Below are 20,263 nucleotides of genomic sequence, written 5' to 3'. Positions count from 1 at the left end.
GAACATACTCCAACTTGACCTTTTGTTCAAGCACTTGTTCCCGGAGAAAATGATACTTGATAGGTATGTGCTTAGTCTTTGAATGCATGACAGGATTCTTTGAAATACTAATTGCACTTGTATTATCACAAAAAATGGAAATAGGTGGAGTACAAGTGATTTGAAGATCTTGCAATGTTTGCATCATCCAAAGGAGTTGTGTGTAGCAAGATGCAGTAGCTACATATTCTGCTTCAGCTGTAGATAATGCAATGGAACTTTGTTTCTTTCTGAACCAAGATTCTAATCTAGGACCCATGAAGAATTCACCACCACTAGTGCTTTTCCTGTCATCCACGCTTCCTACCCAATCTGCATCTGTATATGCATGAAGTGTGAGATCTGTACCTCTAGGATACCATAAACCATAGTTTTGAGTCCCTTGAAGATACTTGAAAATTCTCTTAACGGCCTGAAGATGAGTTTCCTTTGGATTTGCCTGAAACCTTCCAACTATCCCTACTGCATGCATAATGTCTGGTCGGGTACCTATTAGATAGAGCAAACTACCAACCATGGATCTATAGGTTGGTTGATGTACAACTGTTGATTCATCATTTGTGCTGAGGCTGCATCCGGTTACCATAGGGGTACATACTGGTTTTGAATCCTCCATCCCATATTTCTTCAAGATCTGCTTGAGATACTTGGTTTGTGATAGAAAAATACCGTCTTTGTTTTGTTGAACTTGTAAACCAAGAAAATATGTGAGCTCACCAAGCAGAGACATTTCAAATTCTTTTTGCATCACCAAGGCAAAGTTTTGACTCATGTCTTCCTCATTGCTACCGAAAATGATATCATCAACATACACAACAAGTATTAGCAATTTATCCTTGTCAATTTTTATATATAGATTGCTATCTGTTGATCCTTTTGAAAAACCTTGTTGATGAAGGTACTTATCCAACCGATAATACCAAGCTCTTGGAGCCTGTTTAAGGCCATAGAGAGCCTTTTTGAGTCTACATACAAGTTTTGGATCATTTCCAAGGATAAACCCATCTGGTTGCTCAATATATACTTCTTCATCCAGGTCTCCATTCAGAAAGGCAGATTTCACGTCCATCTGAAATACTTTGAACTTCTGAAAGCTAGAGAGAGCAAGGAACATTCTTATGGCCTCAAGTCTAGCAACTGGTGCGAAAGTTTCTTCAAAGTCTATACCTTCTTGTTGCGCATACCCTTTACAAACAAGTCTTGCCTTGTTTCTAATCACATCTCCATTTTCATTCAGCTTATTTTTGAAAATCCATTTTGTCCCTATGACATTCTTATCTTTTGGTCTAGGAACCAACTCCCAAGTGTTATTCTTTTCAATCTGTTCAAGTTCTTCCTCCATGGCCTTGACCCAGCATTCATCTTTGCATGCCTCTTTTACATTTTGTGGTTCGGTGGAGGAGAGCAATGCTAGATAGCTTGAAGCTTCTAAAATGGTTCTTCTTGTTTGCACACCTGCCTCTTTTTGCCCCAAAAATTGAGTTTCTGGATGATTCTTCTGAACGTATCTGGATGGAGTCTTTTCTTCTATGCATATCTGTTCTTCTAGTGCCTCATGGGTTTCTTCTTTGTCATGAATCTGATTTGATGTTGAAGGATAGTCCTCATCATCTTCGATATCTTCAGATTTTACTTGCCTAGGAGTGTTTCCTTCTTCATCAACCACTACATCAATACTTTCAACAATTTTTCCAAGTCTTTTATTGTACAACTTATATTCTTTGCTGTGGGGAGAGTAGCCAAGTAGAATGCCTTCATCTGCTCTAGGTTCAAACTTGCCAAGATTTTTATCAGTCTTCTTATTGTAGCATTTTCTTCCAAATATTTTGAAGTATGTTACCGTGGGAGCCTTACCATACCAAAGTTCATGAGGAGTCTGAGTGTTGGTTACCCGGGCGTTTGTCTTGTTAAGAATAGTAACTGCAACAAATGCGGCTTCACCCCAGAAGGTTGTGGGAGTTCCAGATTCATCAAGCATAGCACGAGCCATTTTTTGGACCATTCTGTTCATCCTTTCCACTACTACATTTTGTTGAGGAGTCCTTGCAGCAGAAAATTCCCTTCTTATGCCATGTTCTTCAGAAAAATCGAAAAATTCATCTGAGGTAAATTCCCCTCCTCGATCAGACTCGAGGCATTTGATTCTGCGATCTGATTCATTTTCCACCAAGGCTTTGAATGATTTGAACTTTTCGAAAGATTCATCTTTATGCTTCATAAGCCCTATCCAACACATCCTGGAAAAGTCGTCAATAAACAATATAAAGTATTCTTCTCCTCGAGGTGACCTTTTCCTAGTTGGACCACATACATCAGTATGGACAAGTTCAAGTGGCCTGCTAGCTGATCCTTCCTTTTCAGGGAAATTAGGTCTGGTTTGTTTACCAAACTGACATGATTTGCAAATTGTATTGTCTGGAATTCTAATGTTAGGGAGATCACGAACCACCTGATATTTGCATGCTTTCCTTATCTGAGAGAAGCTAAGGTGCCCCAATCTTTTGTGCCATAGCCAATGTTCATCATTCTTGCTTAAAAAGCATTGTTGTTGTCCTCCTTTGAGTACGTATAAATTATTTGGAGTTCTTATGCCTTTGATCACTATTTCTCCTATATCAAGGTCACGAAAAATACATCCTTTTGATCGAAATATTACCTCAGTTCCTTGATCACACATTTGACTGACACTCAATAGATTATGCTTTAAGCCATCAACATACATAACATTTCTAGCTTTGACCTTCTCTTTCAAACGAACAAAAGCTTTACCTTTTATGAAGGTTGGGGTGTCATTTCAAAATGAGACCTTCTTTTCCTTTTCTAAGGCACTACATGACTGACGTTTTTCCTTATCACCTGTCATATGTTTCGAGCATCCGCTGTCGATGTACCATTGATTTTCCTGTCCTTCCACATATAAGGCTATCCCACATCTTTCTAGTTGCGGTTCTTTCTTTTTCCATGTTTTGGGATTCAGTGAAGCTGGCTCCTTCTGAGTTGTTTGCCGAAACCTACTCCTGCATTCAGAATCTTCATGACCGAAGTTGTTACAGATAGAACATTCTATTTCATTTTCAAGAATAGAAAAGTTATTGTAGGTTCTTTTCATGATTCCAGTCATACTCCTTTGTTTTTGAGCTTCTCTAGTCATGATGGTCTTGTAGGCAACACATTGAGCAGCTTTGTGACCAAATTTATGACAAGAGAAACATTGGCCATTGAAGAAATTTCTGCGATTATCAAACCTACCAACCAACTGATTGTAGTTTCCATTGACATCCCTTCTTGAGGCAAATTGAGAATGATTTACCTGTGGTTGATTGAAGCTTTTGTTCATCCTTGAAGTAGATTGCCCCCAATTTACTTAGTAATCTTTGTTCATTCTTGAAGCAAATGGTCCCTGATTTACCTGGTAATCTGCATTATGCTTTTGCTGTCGATTGTCAACCTGTTCACTTCTCCTTGCTGCATCAAGATAACTTTTGGAGGTGGATGGCTTCTGTGCTTGAGACGTTTCTTCAGAATATCCGAGACCTATCTTGATTAGAGGAGAACGCTGTACTTGGATAATCTCATCTAAAGTTTCAGATCCTTTAGCAAATATAAGATTAAGAGCGTTTGTTTTCTCAATTTCTTTTCTAAGTCCCACAATTTCACATTTTAACTCTTCATTGTGTTTATCTCTTTCAGCGAGTTGGAATGTCAAAGTGTCTATAATCATGTTCTTTTCTTCTAAACAAATTTTGAGTTTAGAAATTTCTTCATAAAGATCTTCTTCATTTATAGCATCCAAGAAGTCATCATCTTCAAAAGCCATCAAAAGTCTATCATCATTACCTTATTCATCTCCATCACTATTTGAAAGTCCATCACTGTCTTCATGTGTATAATAGCTCTTCTTACTTACATTCTGTTTTCTGTTCCATCTGACAGGTTCCTTACCTTTGTCTAGTTTATCTTTATGAGGACACTTTGCAGCATAGTGACCGACTCTTCCACAAGCAAAACATTTGAAAGGCAGCTTACCTCTGAATCTTCCAGTTCCCCGTTGAAGGTTCTTGACAAAGTTTGATTCTTCTTCTTCTTCAGACATATATCCTGACTCATTGTAATCTCCTTTTCCTGAGGCTTTGAATGCAGCTTCTCTCCTGTCTGATGGTCCCCCTTTTCTCATTTCGTAAGCAGTTAGAATTCCGTGCAGCTGGGACATGGTAAGACTCTGTAGATTCTTCTTTTCTTCTATGGCAGAAACTTTTGAATCAAACTTAGAAGACAAAGATCTTAGAACCTTTTCAACCAAAACAACTTCTTTTATTTCTTCACCCAAGTTTTTCATACAATTTACAATCTCATCTATACGTAGGAAATAGTTAGCCACACTTTCATCATTGTGCATTCTGAGACTTTCATATTGAATTCTAAGAGTTTGTAGTTTTGCTCGTTTTACCTGATCATCTCCTTCATAGCTCAGAACGATCTTGTCCCATATTTCTTTTGCGGTTTTGAGCTGCATAACCTTGACGAATTTTGATTAAGATAGAATCCCCAATAGAGTATTGACATCATTTGCATTTGTTTCATACTGCTTCTTACCAGCGGTATCTGTAGGAGTTGCTCATGGAAATATGTATCCTATTTCCACAATAACCCAAACTTCTGTACCAAGATATTGAAGATAGGTTGTGATTCTTACCTTCCAATAGATGAAATTGCTCCCATCAAAAATTGGTGGCCTGATGGATGCCTCTCTCTCGTAGTTGCTCATGATGATAGATCTTCCTTCAAGCGGTCAAGCTTCTTCTGAAGGACCTGCTCTGATACCAATTGTTGGAAATAATACTGAGAGGGGGGGGGGGGTGAATCAGTATTATAAAAATCTTTTCAATTCACACAAAAATTTGTATACACAACTTCATTTAGTGAAAACGGCGTGTATACGCAACTCTGGTTAATGAAACTCACGTATAACTTGCAGACTTATAATTTTAATTTATTCTTCAGATGTTGATCATTAATCTGTGTGTCAGAACCATATAAACAGTTACCAGAAAAATAGAGCAGACAGTCACACAAAAGAACACAAGATGTAAGGTGGAAACCCAATGTGGGTGAAAACCACCTGCTGCAATTTCTCTCTATCTTATTTCAATTAGAAACTTCTTTTTACAATGATTTTGTACTAGTGCAGTCTTATACCAGTACGCAGGCTGCTACCTGTAGAAGGCTACAACCTTATCTCGTTCTCCAGCTTCTCCTAGAAGGGAGCTACAACCCCCTTTAGCTCTTGTACTCGCTGAGATACTAGTGCGCAGGCTGCTACCTGCAGAAGGCTACAACCTTCTCTTTTCTTCTAGGGACCACATTTCATAAATTTTCAGACTGGATCCATGACTAACATCAATTATACATCAAGTATATCTGCAACAATCAATCTCCTTTGTACAACCCAATATAGAATAAACCAAACACTTCTCAGAATGTTGTAACCATAATACAATAACAGTAACCAGACACCAATTCTGAACCCAGAACACTGTAGCTATAAACAGAAGTAGCTAAAGCATATTTCATGAAACGTACACTACTTCACTATGCATAAACCTGCATACATATGCAGCTGTATCAATGCGAACTAGCGTATACGCTTTCTTCAGTAGCTGAACCTGCGTGTATACGCGCTTCTGCCGCGTCGAACCTGCGTACAGATCTATAAAAGACAATTCTCCTTTTTCAAGTATATACCCAGTTTATCAAATTTATAGATCTAATCATGCGCAAAATATAACAGATCAAACATCATATAATGATACTACTATTCAAGCCTTAAGATCTTGATTCATCAATAGAACTTATCCATCTTTAGCGCTCAGGTTCCTCCTTCGTTCAGATTTAGCAATGCACCATAAATTAATCACCAGTATTCCAGATCTTGCTCCTCTTAAGATATTCAATGCTTCAGCCGATTCCCTTTCCAAAAGATCTCCTTCCCTTTTTATAGTCTTTAGGCCTTACTCAAACCATGGTCCAAAACAATTGAGAACCAATACTAGGGACCCAATACCTGGGTTCAACACTTTGAATGCAATACCAAGGACCAAAACCATAGGTTCAAATATGTTGGACTAAATACCATGGATCAAACATAAATTTTCCCACATGTACCCATGTACGCGCTTTTTCTTTGCATGAAAGTGCGTGCATACGCATACGCGCCTTTTGATCGGTGTTCCCGCGTATATACGTGACTTTGCTAAGATGAACCTGCGTATACCTTATTTTCTTTCTTTCTGAGAGCCTGAACTGTAATCTGCCCTTTGAGTGAGTTGCCATCAAGGACAATACCTGTGCCATAGTGCCAAACCTATGTCATAATGCCAACAGGATATGCAATAAATCTTATTTAATAAAGTGAGTTGGTTCATATTGAATACTATTATGGTTTGGGATCTCAAAAGGGTTTTATTTCCTTCTAATTTTTCTAAAAGAAATGGAGGAATCATAAAACTATTCACCAAACAAGGTGACATATTATGTAGTTATATGGGAGTTAACATATAATTATTTTTTTAATCTATGAAAGGAGAAGGCCTTTTCTTTGTGGATTATGTAGTTTCTTTGAGGCAATGTGAAATATGAATTATCAATTTTTATTAAAAAAATATATTCTAAATAACATAATCCATGTGGGTAAAGGTGAACTAGTGAAAAAGAGGTGACTTGGCTAAGAAAGTTTCTAAGACTATGTCAAACATTGTGCATTGTATGTGCAAGCTTCAAGTCTCCTTATTATAGTTTCTATAATACTCTTACAAGAGAAAAATGCATTACTAGACTAGGGAAAAATGTCACACTTTAGATCTAGATTTTGGAATTGAATTATACTTTGCAAAATGTAATGATGCTTGTAGAAATGAAATAATACTTGAAAAAATGAAATAACAATTAATTTTCATTAAATTATCTAAGTTGTGATGAAACCCTACTTAAAATCCTATTTTAGAAAATAAAGTTATGTAGCCATTAAAAATTGGATTCATAGCATGCTAAGAACACTTGAAAACATGGTTCTATAACCACTAAAAAAAGGATTTGTAGCATGTTGAAAACACTTCGGAAGATAGGGCTATGTAGTAAAAGGTGCCACAACAATTTTTATCGTAGTATTATCAACAATATCATCTGTAGTAATTTCAACATCATTAATTTTGTAGCAATATTATAAACAGAATGATTTATAATAACATCAATGTCATTAGGTTCTATGGCAAAGTTCAAGAAATCAATTTATACATAAGTATCTCCACTTTCACGTGGAGAAAAAAGTGGGAATTCCTCTCCTATTGTGCTACATGTTTTTCACCTATTTCCATTTGTTCTTCTGCAACCTAAAGTAAAGCATCCATATTTAGCTTAGACATGTGACATCCTCTTTGTTTCTAGGTGGTAGCCAGTTTTTGACACAACATGTTGATCACATGTCTAAAATTCTTATTAATGATCAATAATTAGAATAGGAGGGTTGAATTTTCTTTAGGGACTTCAAATGCATATGCTTACCAAATAACTATCTAACTCCCATCTTCCTCCTACCAAGTTGAGCTCTCATTAAAATTGATTTTTTAGTAGTAGCCTTCCCTAATTCTTCAATAGCTTTCATGGCAACATGTTTATAGTGATAGCATACCTTGTCTCTTTAGTAGGTTTTGAATAAATAACCGACTTTTATAATAGGAGGGTCATATATTTTTATTGGATTGGATAAATCTTCCTCAAATTGATCTCCTTTCGAGTCAATCAATTTTTTCCTTGTGAACAAATTCAAGCTTTAAAAGCTTCTACTTTTGTTAATTTGTTTGGTAGCCTCTCCTCACATAAATTTTCTTTATGCCCTTTGTTTCTTTTCCATGTCTCTATTATTTGGAAACTCTCTTTGTTTCTTCCCAGTTAAGATTGTGTAACCTTTAAATATATTATTGAATTTCCCGTCAAAATTTTCAATCAATTTATTGATTTTTATTTTTATTTGACATGCCTCCATCAAATGGCCTAATTGATAACACTTTTTACACATAGAAGTTGCATTTTATTATTTTAGCCTCGTGATCATGATTTAAATGCTCAAGTGAATTCATGCAAAATCATCTGAATGAAAGATTTGGATGGTTATGGCAAAAGCATTTGTCTAGTCTTACACATTTGTAACTCTAACAACTACCAAGAGCATAAAATATTGGAGTACTTAAAAAGTGAATAGCATACAAAAAGTGAAAATAAATCATTATTAAAGGAATTGTTAATGGGGAAAAATGCACCGCCAATGGTAAGGGGATTTCCCTAGTATGAAGTCTCAATTAAACATCACATCATTTGGGATAGGAGTCCCATCTAGTATGTGAGCCTTGCTTCCACCATGTTTGTTTGTTTTCTCTTGGGCTTGGAGTGAATTAATGCAAAGGAAAGTGTGAAATATCTGGAGTGTGAATATGAATCAATCCACAGATTATAAACTTGAAATACAAAATACAAGAGTATAACAACATAGCAATAATACCAAGTACATCTCAAGAGGAGTTAGTTAGCTAAAACCATCTGAGACATACAAGAATATGGAGAGAACCAATGACTAATTAAAAAGTAGTTCACAACTAATAACTAGTGTAATGCGTGGAAGCAAAGATCTATTAGAAAGTATGTGAGTCATAAGCCATGAATTAATTCATTAACCTATCATGTGAAAGCAACAAGTACACATAATAGAAGTATCAGATGGCCATTACCACCATCATGGAAGTGCATGATAATCTTGCCAAGAGTGAAGAGCTTCTCATTGATAATGTTGCAATCTTGAGTACATGTACCACAAGCCCATCAAGATCCACTAGTGGAAAGAAGGCTGCTCAGAACATCTCCAAAACAAGTCCCCCTAGCCTCACTACAACTGAATCCCCAAATTCCAAGAGTAAGAGTGTTCTCAACAATCTAAGTGTTAAATGATACCTAGTGCTAAAATACCTTTGCCTTAGAGGTAGGAGGGTATATTTATACAAATGGGTAAGTGGGTAGGTGAGTCTTCACCTACCCCATGAATTTTCAATTTCCTCGTTACACTCTTGCTCCTCCCTTGCTATGCAAGTGACTGCTTCATTTTTGTTGTTTGCGTAACAAGATTAGTCTGAGCAATGAGAGTTCAAGTACTTTGACTATGTTGGAGTCCATGGTTGTAGAGTAAGCACAACAATGGGGCATGCTTGTAAGAAGGAGAGAGGTTGAATGACAATCACTGTAAAATCATGGTTATAACACTCTTGGTCTCTAACATGCCAAAATTTTGGCCAACACAATTACTTGGACCCAATGCGAATGGAAAGTAGGAATTTGAATGGTCGCCTTTGAAACACTTGCTGCAAACCTCTCCAGCTTAAACAAGTTTGCATCTGGAACCCAAAATTTCTCATTATGATACACTGCCAAAAATTAACAAAACTGCATCTTTTGGGAGGGAGAACTGGCAAAGCTTGATCACTTCATTTGCCTTCTTATTATGCCAGTACTAGGTGGATATAGCCATAGATTTTCATTAATCACCTATTGTAGTGGCTACAACCACCCTCCAAAATTTTTCTTTAGCCTCCCTACCAACCTTGCACAACACTTTGTCTTGCTTCGTCAAGTACTCAAGCTTCAAGTATTTTCCTTAGACAAAGGTAGCCTGTCGATCATATTTGATCCATTCCCCTCACAAGATGCTCACCCGGACTTGGTGCAACTGCAGGTTGAGCAGCTTCCCTTTGAAAATTGCGCATTTCTGGAGGGTAACCAGCCTTCCTTCCAGGAATTGCAAAATCCTCTCTGACAGCATGTTGGGCTCCAGGATTGCGCAATCTTGCCAGCCAACCCTCCCAGTAGGATTTGTGCAAATTTTCCCAGTAGCAAGTCATTCAGCCCAGGATTTGCACAAATCTGGGCAGCAATCGACTGCTCTACCCAAAGATTGCACAAACCTCCTGGGCATTCAACCCAACTCCCAGCCAGAGATGCACATTTTTCTCCAACAGTCAAGCAGTCTCTTGCATGTGCAACTGAGTTGACAGGTTCCCTCCAGGACTGAGCAAAACAGACTTACATGCATGGGTTGTTTCTCCCAAGGTAGCATGCAAAGGAATCCCTTGTTTTAGGGATCTATGTTTAGCAGTTACAGGTTACATGCAAGGACCAATTCAGAAACTTCCCACCAAGTGTCGCTTCCCCTATATTCGTGGCATGCGCATTACAACCTCGATGTTATCAAAACTCATCAACCGGATGTTGCAGAGCTCATTCCTCACATCAACCTTGTAGCTCTGACATCCCACATCACATCTAGGAGCAGTCGGCACATTCAACTCAGTTGTTTTGGGGTAAGCCCGCTTCCCATGCCTTGTGCTGCATTTCTGTCGCTTTTTGTGTTTTTGCTTGTGGGAGTACTATTTGCTTGATTTCTTTGAACGCTTGTTGTCGTTTACATATGTAATAGCTTATACTAGCTTTGCTTCAGTTTTCATTGCTATCTCACTGTTGTCGCATGCATGAAATTGTTTTGCATGGTCGTTTGCCTAACCAGCGAACTGCCTCACCCACATGCATGTTGATCTGTTTGCTCAATATTTCATTCATGTTTTTCATGCACTGCCAATCATTCCTGCTATCACTTAGTGTCACCATGCATTCACTGACTTACTTGCTTTCAGTTGCCCGTCGGCAAGTCGGGCCAACCTTGGCCCAGGCTCTGCCTTCACTAAGGCTGCATTGCGCAATCTGGGAAAGGAAGGCTTACCTTCCTCTCCAAATTTGTGCATTCCTTCCCAGCATTGGCCTCCAGGACTATTTTGCGCATTTTTGGAGGACAGTCACTACTTGGCCCAAGAAATTGTGCAAACCTATCCCTGGGCCAACAGTCCTTCCCATCTGGAATTATGCATTGCATAATCCCAACAGTCAACAGCTAGATTGGACTATGCATTTCATAGTCCCAGTAGCCCAGGCTATGCCTTAAGCAGTCTTGTCAGTCAGTCTCCCGACTTCCCGGTTGAAATTGTGCAACCTTCATGATCATTCACCTAGGTAGGTTGCAAGTCAGTTATCATGTTCACTTTGGTTTTCGACTGACAGATTACTTGCTATGAGTGTTTCCATGTCTCCAGGTATCGCAGGTGTTCATCTTCCTCTCAATAGTACAGGTACAATGGTTTCTAGGAGAGCAAAGACGAGGACACCGTTCAGAGCACGCTTGGGGATGCAGTCCATCAAGTGTCTACGAGCTTGCCTACTCATGAAGACATCAAGTTGTTCGTAGACAAGGACATCAAGCAACAACATCACAGTGAGAAGCATCATGAACAGTAGTTGAAGACAATATAGCAAATGCAACGAATCCAAGAGGAAGGTTGTTGACAACACAGAGGCGGAACAAAGTTGCAAGATCAAGCGGATCCACTGATAATGAAAGCAACTTTGGAGACTCCGGATATGAAGTGACGGCACGACATGAAGATCGTGCGAAGGCAGAAGATGGAAGAGGAGTTGCATGTGCTAAAGCAGCAACCCAGGAAGAACATGAAGCTGCACAGATAGACGAATGAGTTACAACAGCAACAAGAACAACAGTGGGCGCAACATGCACTCATAGATGAAACTGCGCCCGTACAAGTTAAGGATCCATCCCAGCAGCTGACACATAGCAGACATGGTGAGCAGTGTTGTTGATCACATGCAATGGATTTAGCAACATGCATGCAATCCAACCCCTTCAACACACTCACTAAGGCGAAGATAAGAAGCAAGTCCAATTGGGGCTGAACATGTACTTCGGCGAGTTGATGTGCATGACTACCAACACACACTTGAAGATAAGCACAGACACTATGCATTAGTGTGTTGTTGGTTCAATCATACCCAAGAAGACCATGCGCATGTTAGCAGACGAGTTGGATGAAGGGGCTAAACCAATGCAGAGGTTGCAACGATGGCAAGAGTTCGCTTCAACAAGGTGTCACCATGAGGTGCATGCACACCATCAGGATGACCAAGCTTGGCATCAGCTCACCACCTTCACCATCACAAGCATGTCAAAGAGTTGGTCTCACCACAACAGATTGAGTGTTAGTGATGTCTTGCAAGGCCTGCTCAAGCCATGTTGTCTCACATGAGTACATGTGCATTGTAATGTTGAGTCATGTCAAGTGCAAGTCAATTGTCAATGGTTGGATGTAACAGTCATAGAGTAGGTGAAAAGTCATGAGGGTAGTTGAAATGTCACAAAGGGAAATGTCAAGGGTCACCACACCCTTTGCTATAAATAGTCCCTCATAACTCATTGTATAGGCTTTTGGTTAGCCAAGCTTCTACTAATACTATATTGAAGAAGGCTTGGACAATATTGTAATGCACCTTGGCTTCTCCACTACATGGAGCTAGTACATCTCTTTGGAGGAGTAGGTGGATGTGACTGTAACGTTCCAATGTTGGCGCTAGTAGGTTTACATGGATGTATTGTATGATTGTGACTTACACTTCTTTATATAATAAGAGCCAACACATTTTCATGCATATGTTGTTATTGTAGTTGGAATGCTCCGGTTACTTAATGATATATGTTGTTTAACTTACGTACTTGTGTATGAACTGATTCACATGCAATTATATGAATCTTTTTGTTAATGTATTGTATATGTTGTTAATGTTGTCACCGTTCGTGTCAACTGCCTTGCCGAACATCAGACAGACCTTTCACATGAACCATGTTGTAGCAACCGTCGCACTCATCTCAGACTAATTCGTGAGTGATGTACGTGTTATCTTACCTTGTATGATGTGACTGCCACATCCGAGTGGACTGCTTTGCCGGAAGTTGTGCATGTCCTTTTGTGTTGTGCGTTCTTAGCTGAGTTGGGACTGAGCCCTTTCAACCTGGAATTCACCTTCACCTTTTTCTCCCTTCAAAGTGTTAGAACCTCTCATACACCTTCCTTGACTCACTGGATCAGTCACACCCTTGCTACTGACACAATTATCTTACTTGCCTCTGTGCGAAATCGCGATCAAGCCATTACTTTACGATCCACTGCTGGGACTCCTACACCAAACTGTCTGAGGTCTAATTGGGACTTCTTACCGGGGAGATCCCATTTAAATGTTGGCAGGTCCAGTAATGTCAACATTTATGGCGCTAGAAGGAGGGCCTGATGACAAGCTGTGTCCTCTCATCTAGTTTTGAACCTTTGCATATCTTTCATGGAGTCTTGCACTCTTCTTCCCCCCAGGTGGTTTTCAAATCATGAAGATGTCTCCATCTCGAGGAAGCTTTTCGATCTCTTGTCCACTCACACATATGATGGTGAAGGCAAAGTGGCTTGGCCTGAGCACTTATATTACTTTCTTTTCATGATCTATGAGGAAAATGAGTTTTCTGATGAACAGGTCGGTTTGTTGCTTGCATACACACTTCACAAATCTCCATTTAGTTGGGTGCTCAACCTACCAGCTCATGCCATGCACTCATTTGAGCACTTCTATGATCTCATTGAAGACACGTTCTATCATTTTAATCCAGACTATCTTGACAGGAAACTTTTGCGGCAATGGAGGGCTCCGCATGAATCCATTATTGATTTTTGGCAACGCTTCTGATCCAGATTTAAACAGGATCGCAACAAATTACAGAGATAACCATAAACACAGAGATGCAACGGAAATAATACTTCATTTCATTAATGTAAAATACTGAAATATGCTTACAAACATAAATGGAAATAAACCAGCTAGGGCAATGGTAGCTTATCTCTGAGAAGAGATGTGGCGGCTACATGCCTCTAAACTGTGTTACAATGAGGCTCGAAGGCCTATTTATTGTTGAGAAACTATGGAAAACCTTGAACATCCAAAAACCTAACCATTGAAGTTGAAATGACAAACTGTGGGCCCCGTTTTGGGTAAGTTGGTACATCAACTTCCTAGGGGTGTTAACTTTGGCACCCGATCTTCGTTTGACGCGTACAATAGCTCGTTAGAAAGATCTATCCGAGCATTACAACTTTGGGATGAGCAACATCGGTCCATGGACCCATGTTGCTCCCAGATTTCCCAAAAAACATCATTTAGGGCCATAAAACGGCTCCGAAAGTTCAGAACCCGAAAAACTTCTAAAAATAGTAAATTGCGCTACAATTACAGAAACTGAAAAACTGAAAGAGACAGTTGTGGGGGTCCAAGTGGGATAGGTGGGTGGCCACCAACATCCACCTGGATCATTCCTCCCCCCTTAGGAAGTAATGGTCCCCATTGTGTTGAGTTCCTCCATCTACTGAACTTGGTCCTCGAAGAGTTGTTCTGCAATCTTGGATGTGTCCAGTAATGGTGGGAAGCATGGTCGAGGGCGGTACACATTGAACACTTGGTGCAGGTGAATGAATGAGGGAATGTTGTGCTCCAAAGAATTGTTTCCCACAACCTTGGTAATGGTGTAAGGACCATGTCGGAGTGTTCTGAGCTTCTGATGGATTCTCGTAAGGTGTTCTTTCTGTTGAAGCGACCAGACTTTGTTGCCGACCTAAAACTTATGTGGTGCCCTTGTGGGTGAGGAGAAGTTGTTCCCATGTTCTGTCATGACCGTATCTCTTTGTTGTTGCTGCTGCATTGAGGAACCCTTCGCGGGGGTCATGGATGTGGCGACAAGCTTCCCCTTACTTTGGGAGAGAAGAAAGAAAATAAATTTCCTAGTTTGTGAGATGAGCTTGCTGCCTTTCTTAGTAGCGATCAAAGAAGTGGCGGTAAGTGGGTCTACCTCCAATATCTTGTATAATGAATTACCCAAAGAAATAATAACAGCACGAGGCCTTGACTCATACACAACATGTCGCCTCCACAAGTATGGCTGGCCTAATAATACATCACAAACATCCAGAGGTGTAACATCACACAATACCTCGTCTGTGAAGGGATTGATGCTGTAGGGAAGGCGACATTGCTGGAGAACTCGAAGATCTCGTCCTTGGTGAAGCCACTCGATACTATACGGTTGCAGGTGTGGTGTAGTCGGTAGGCCAAACCGCTTCACGACCTCTGCTGAAATGAGGTTCTTTTGGCTCCCACTGTGAACAATGAATTGCAGTGGCGAACCCTTCACCCACATTTGTGAGTGGAAAAGGTTGGATCTTTGGGCTCATTCTTCTAGATCTTGGTGGTGGCAACAGTGTCACTGGGATCCACGTCAATGATTTGCTTCACTTTTCCATTCCCCTTGTCAGGTTCTAACTCAAGGTCGGAACATGCATCTGATTCTGAAGCCTTCAACTCGTCCACCAGCAACTACTTGGTCCGACACTCACTTGTGTTATGAGTGGGACTCTTATGGAACTCACACCACTTTCTTATGTCCTTCTTTGACTTTGTGGTGTTGTTCTTTTCTTGTGGCTTCGACAGGTTGTCCTTGGTCACCCCGCCTTGGCTTTGTCCTTTGGTCTTCAGATTTGTAGATCCAAAGTCTCACTTCTTCTGTTTAAACTTCTGGTCGATTTTGACAGCATATCGGTATGTTGTGTCGAGCGAGGAGATGTTCAGGAACTCCATCTCTTCTTGGATGTACTTGTGCAGGCATCCGCGGTATTTGAGTACCAAATGTAGCTCAGAATCCTTGATACCCAACTGTGTGCGAAGGGTATGAAAAATATTTGTGAACTCTGGCACATCTTGGTCCCTTCCCTACTGCAACATGGTCCACTTTATGTATTTGTCCTCATAGCTTTTGACAGGTTAGTACTACTCCTTGATGGCATCCCGGAATGAATTCCAAGTGGGTGTGGCTGAAAATAGTGAGCCTGTACTTTCATCCTTCTTCTCGTAGTAAGTTTCCCACCAGGCCTTGACGTGGGGGGGCTGCTTTGAGAAGAGCGAAAACAATCTTTTCCCGACTCGAAAATTCATGAACAGAAAAATACCCTTCTAGAAGATTTAACCATTTATCTACGGCATCTGCATCTATCTGACCCTCGAATATGGGGATTTCAAAATTAACTTGTACCTTAAACGGTGTAGCGTTCCCAGAGTAGCTATTGGAAGCCGATGCGTTTCCCTTGGATAACCATTGAAGGATCTGGGCAAAGCTATCCATCATCGCGTTCCTTTGTCGCTCGAGGGCTTCTTTGAGAAAGATTTTGATAGGATCTCCCGCCCCCTCATCTTTCTTTTCATCCACCATGGGAGGTCGTCAGTATTTGCGAGGCTGGTCTTGCAAAGGTTCGACTAGTTCAAGCCCTAATTCCTTATATCCCGACCTCGTTGCGGACATGCAAAGAAAAACAGAGAAAAAGTAGATCGCTCTGATACCACTGATCTGGATTTAAACAGGAACGCAAAAAATTACAGAGATAACCATAAACATAGAGACGCAGTGGAAATAATACTTCATTTCATTAATGTAAAATACTGAAATATGCTTACAAACAAAAATGGAAATAAACCAGCTAGGGCAATGGTAGCTTATCTCTGAGAAGAGATGTGGCGGCTACATGCCCCTGAACTGTGTTACAATGAGGCCCGAAGGCCTATTTATTGTTGAGAAACAATGGAAAACCCTAAACATCTAGAAACCTAACCCTAGAAGATGAAACGCCAAACTGTGGGCCTCGTTTTGGGTAAGTTGGTACATCAACTTCCCGAGGGCATAACTTTGGCACCCGATCTTCGTTTGACGCATACAATAGCTCGTTAGAAAGATCTATCCGAGCACTACAACTTTGGGAAGAGCAACATCGGTCCATGGACCCCCCAAATTTCCCAAAACAATTCATTTAGGGCCTCAAAACAACTCGAAAGTTCAAGACCTAAAAAACTGCTAAAAATAGTAAATTGTGCTAAAATTACAGAAACTGAAAAACTGAAAGAGATAGTTGTGGGGGTCCAAGTGGGATAGGTGGGTGGCCACAAACGTCCACCTGGATCAGCTTTCGGGACTTGCAATTTCAAGCTCTGAAGAGCCAGATGAAGTTTGCTTATCTTTGGGACCGGTTCGAGTATTGCCTAGAAATATGCCCGTCCCAAGAGGAAGCTTGATTTCAAGCCTCGCTCAACATTCTTCATTGATGGAACTGTGCCATCTCATGCGAGAGCAGGAACTGTCTCAACTGATTGTCTGCCTCGCTCTCATTCAGCAACTCCACCATTGCCCAATGATGTTGAGGATCATGCTCACACACCTGTTCATCCTTCACACTCTCCCAACATCACTCCATTTGACTTTTGCGTAGATTTGGTTGTGAGTCCTTCGAGTTCTCATATGCATTATTTTCTTCGACCTCCGTCTTCACACTCAGGTGTTCCTCTGGATGATGTTGTCTTGTGTTCATCTATTCTGGACTCTTCACTTGTTGTGAATGAGGAACAACCCATTGACGAAGTTGGTGTTGTACAGCGAACATGCGTTGTCATTCATGAAGAGTATGAGTGGGAGCTTGAGAATAAAAACTTAGTGAAGGATGACTCCCTTCCATTCGAACCCCCTCCGTTCTTTCCTAACATCATTGGTGAACCTGCCATTCATGATTTCTCATGTGTGTCTTCATCCATGGATGCACCCATTGTTGATCTTTCACATGACACACCGTATGTTAGCCCATCATCCAAAAATTGAGAGGACCAATCATTCATTGGAAATCCACTTGATCTTTCATCTGTCTTTTCCAGAAACACAGAGGGTGAACATCCTTCCTCCTCATCTACCCCTCTATGTGATACATCAAACCATGAGGATGCTAACCAACATCCTGAATTCTCTAATCTTGGTTGTCGTGATCTCTTCACCTCATCATCCGATCACGATGTTGATTCACTCGTTGTTAATCCGTCTAAGCCACTAGTCTACGAAGATCCATCTGTCAGCAAAGTCAAACCCCCACAGACCGTCGAGGCACTTCAGGCCGAGCTGATGGTTATGTCAGGCCCTCGATGTCCTGAGGTTGGTTTCGCTTGTGATAAGGAAATTGTTCAAACATTCAAGGCTCCTTATCACTCATTTGTATACATTCAAGACCAATCTAACACTCAGATTTTACTTCCTCCACTCGAACTACACGATCCCATTGATCATGCATTGGAGGAGTCTTACATTGTAAGAACTCGTGCGCGACACAAGTTATCTTTGTTTCTTTCATTTGCTTGCATGTCATAGTCAAGAGTGTGCTTATGCTTCAAAGTTGCACGTAGTGTCACACAACACCATGATAAGTCTGCGGACTGCTCGTCATGCACATGCACTCACTTATCTCTCGTGGGCACTTTGAATCATGAAGTGTGGTTTTCTTCATTGTTCTATATTTCTTGCTTGCTTGTTCGCACAACTAGGTTGCTCGCAGGCCAAGCCTTCACCAACATGGGTTTACCAATGCACCGGTGGCTGCATTGGAAGTATCACTTCACGTGATCAGGCCCATGTACTGTTAGTGTAGGAGTATGAGTAGTGTTTGCTTGCATGCTTGTTTGCTTACATGCTTTGTTTGCTTTCTTGTTTGCTTACTTGCTTTTCTTTCATTTTTTCTTCTGCTTTTGCTTTGATTTGATGTTTGTTAGTTCGCTTGTTTCGATCACAGTGAGTCTTGCATGAAACCTTGTATGACTCTTGAAGCAAGCTGGTTAAAGTACAAGAGGGCTTGTACAACTATCACTACTTGGTTATTTGTCATCTTGCCTCTGTATGATGAGCTTGTTACTTTTAGTCCATGATACGTTGAAGGAAAATATGTACTATTCGAAGTGAAATTTGGTGTAAACACAACACTTGTGCGCTAACTAGTGTCACCTTCTCTAGTCAATTATTTTTGGGTTAACCCTTGTCAGCTAAGTCAAGTAGAATAAGGTAAGGGGGGAAACCTTAACAGACACGTCATACATATAATAAACTACTTCTCTGCTGGAACAACCTCTTCTGCTCTCAATAAGTCAGGATCCCTATTCCACCTCTAAAATGAATGTGTTATGCACAGTGAAAAATGAAAAGTCAAAAATTCAAAATGAAAAATGAATAAGGCAAAAGAAGAGAAAGGCTTCCTGCGCAGGGAGGTGATGCAAGTAACTCCGCTGGGGTACTGACCAGGTTCGCTGGCAGCAGAGCCATGCTTGTGTTCGTATGTGACTCCACCGGGGTACTGTCCAGGCCTACTGGAAGTGGAGCAACACTAGAGATGAAACTGAGACTCTGAAGAATATATTGCTTGTGCACCTATATACCCCTAATCCAGGTGGCCCTAGACACATGTAGAATTCCAAGAGGGCTTAGGAAGGGTCAAAACTAAAAGTGCTTGGATTATGCTCGAACTAGGTTCATGTTGAATATCTCGTCGTCGTGATCATGGTGGTATGAACGGTTCGTCAAATCGAGTCCGTGTGCGAAAGTTAGGAGTAGTCAAAGTTCAGGGTTGACTTGGGTGACTGGACAAGCTTAAGGAGGCAGTAATTTGGACAAAATATGGCCACCGAAGTCTGGCCAACCTGGGCCAGATTCTGGGCAAATTTGTGGCCTATTTAAATTGTCTCCTTCAGTCAATTTTCCGATTTTCAAAAATAACCATGCATTTATTATAAAACAAAAAATATATATTTTTGGGGCGGTGGGCCACCAACCCCGTCACCCCTCCAATATCCAATGTATAAAACAAAAAAAATTAATTATGGGCCGATGGGCCATGACCCCCGCCAACCCTCCATCAACCACTGTAACAAAACATGCAATTAGGGGTGGGCGGCCATGACCCCTCCGCCCCCACCGAACCACAAACATATATATATGGTGGGGTGGGCGGCCATGACCCTGCCACCCCGGAACCCTCACTTGTGTATAATGGTGCCAACGGGGTATGGGGGGAGCAGGCTACCGGGATCGGCGGACCCGCCTCCCAAAAATATAAATCACAACTGTTATATGGTAAAAAGGGAGGGGTGGGATTTGATCCCCTGACCCCTCCTCAACGATTTGCTTAACTTAACCATCGCGCCAAACAAATTCCTTGTTTAATCTGCCCAATAAACTCTATATGAACCTATTTTCTCAGTGTGCCGAGGAGGAGGCCAGGAGTGGGCACAGATTTCTATGCAGGTGGAATCCTAAGCAGTGTAGAGAGGGGGCCGAAACCATGATTTGAGCAATTTCCCCATGGGGGAAGATTTTCATGTTGTCAATTTTCGACAAATTTAATATGGT

Source organism: Pinus tabuliformis, chromosome J (assembly GCF_031772625.1).
Source record: "Pinus tabuliformis cultivar Carrire ecotype Pingquan chromosome J, CPIR1, whole genome shotgun sequence".
NCBI lineage: Eukaryota > Viridiplantae > Streptophyta > Pinopsida > Pinales > Pinaceae > Pinus > Pinus tabuliformis.
The sequence above is the reverse complement of the archived record's forward strand: the minus strand, read 5'-3'. Positions refer to the sequence as shown.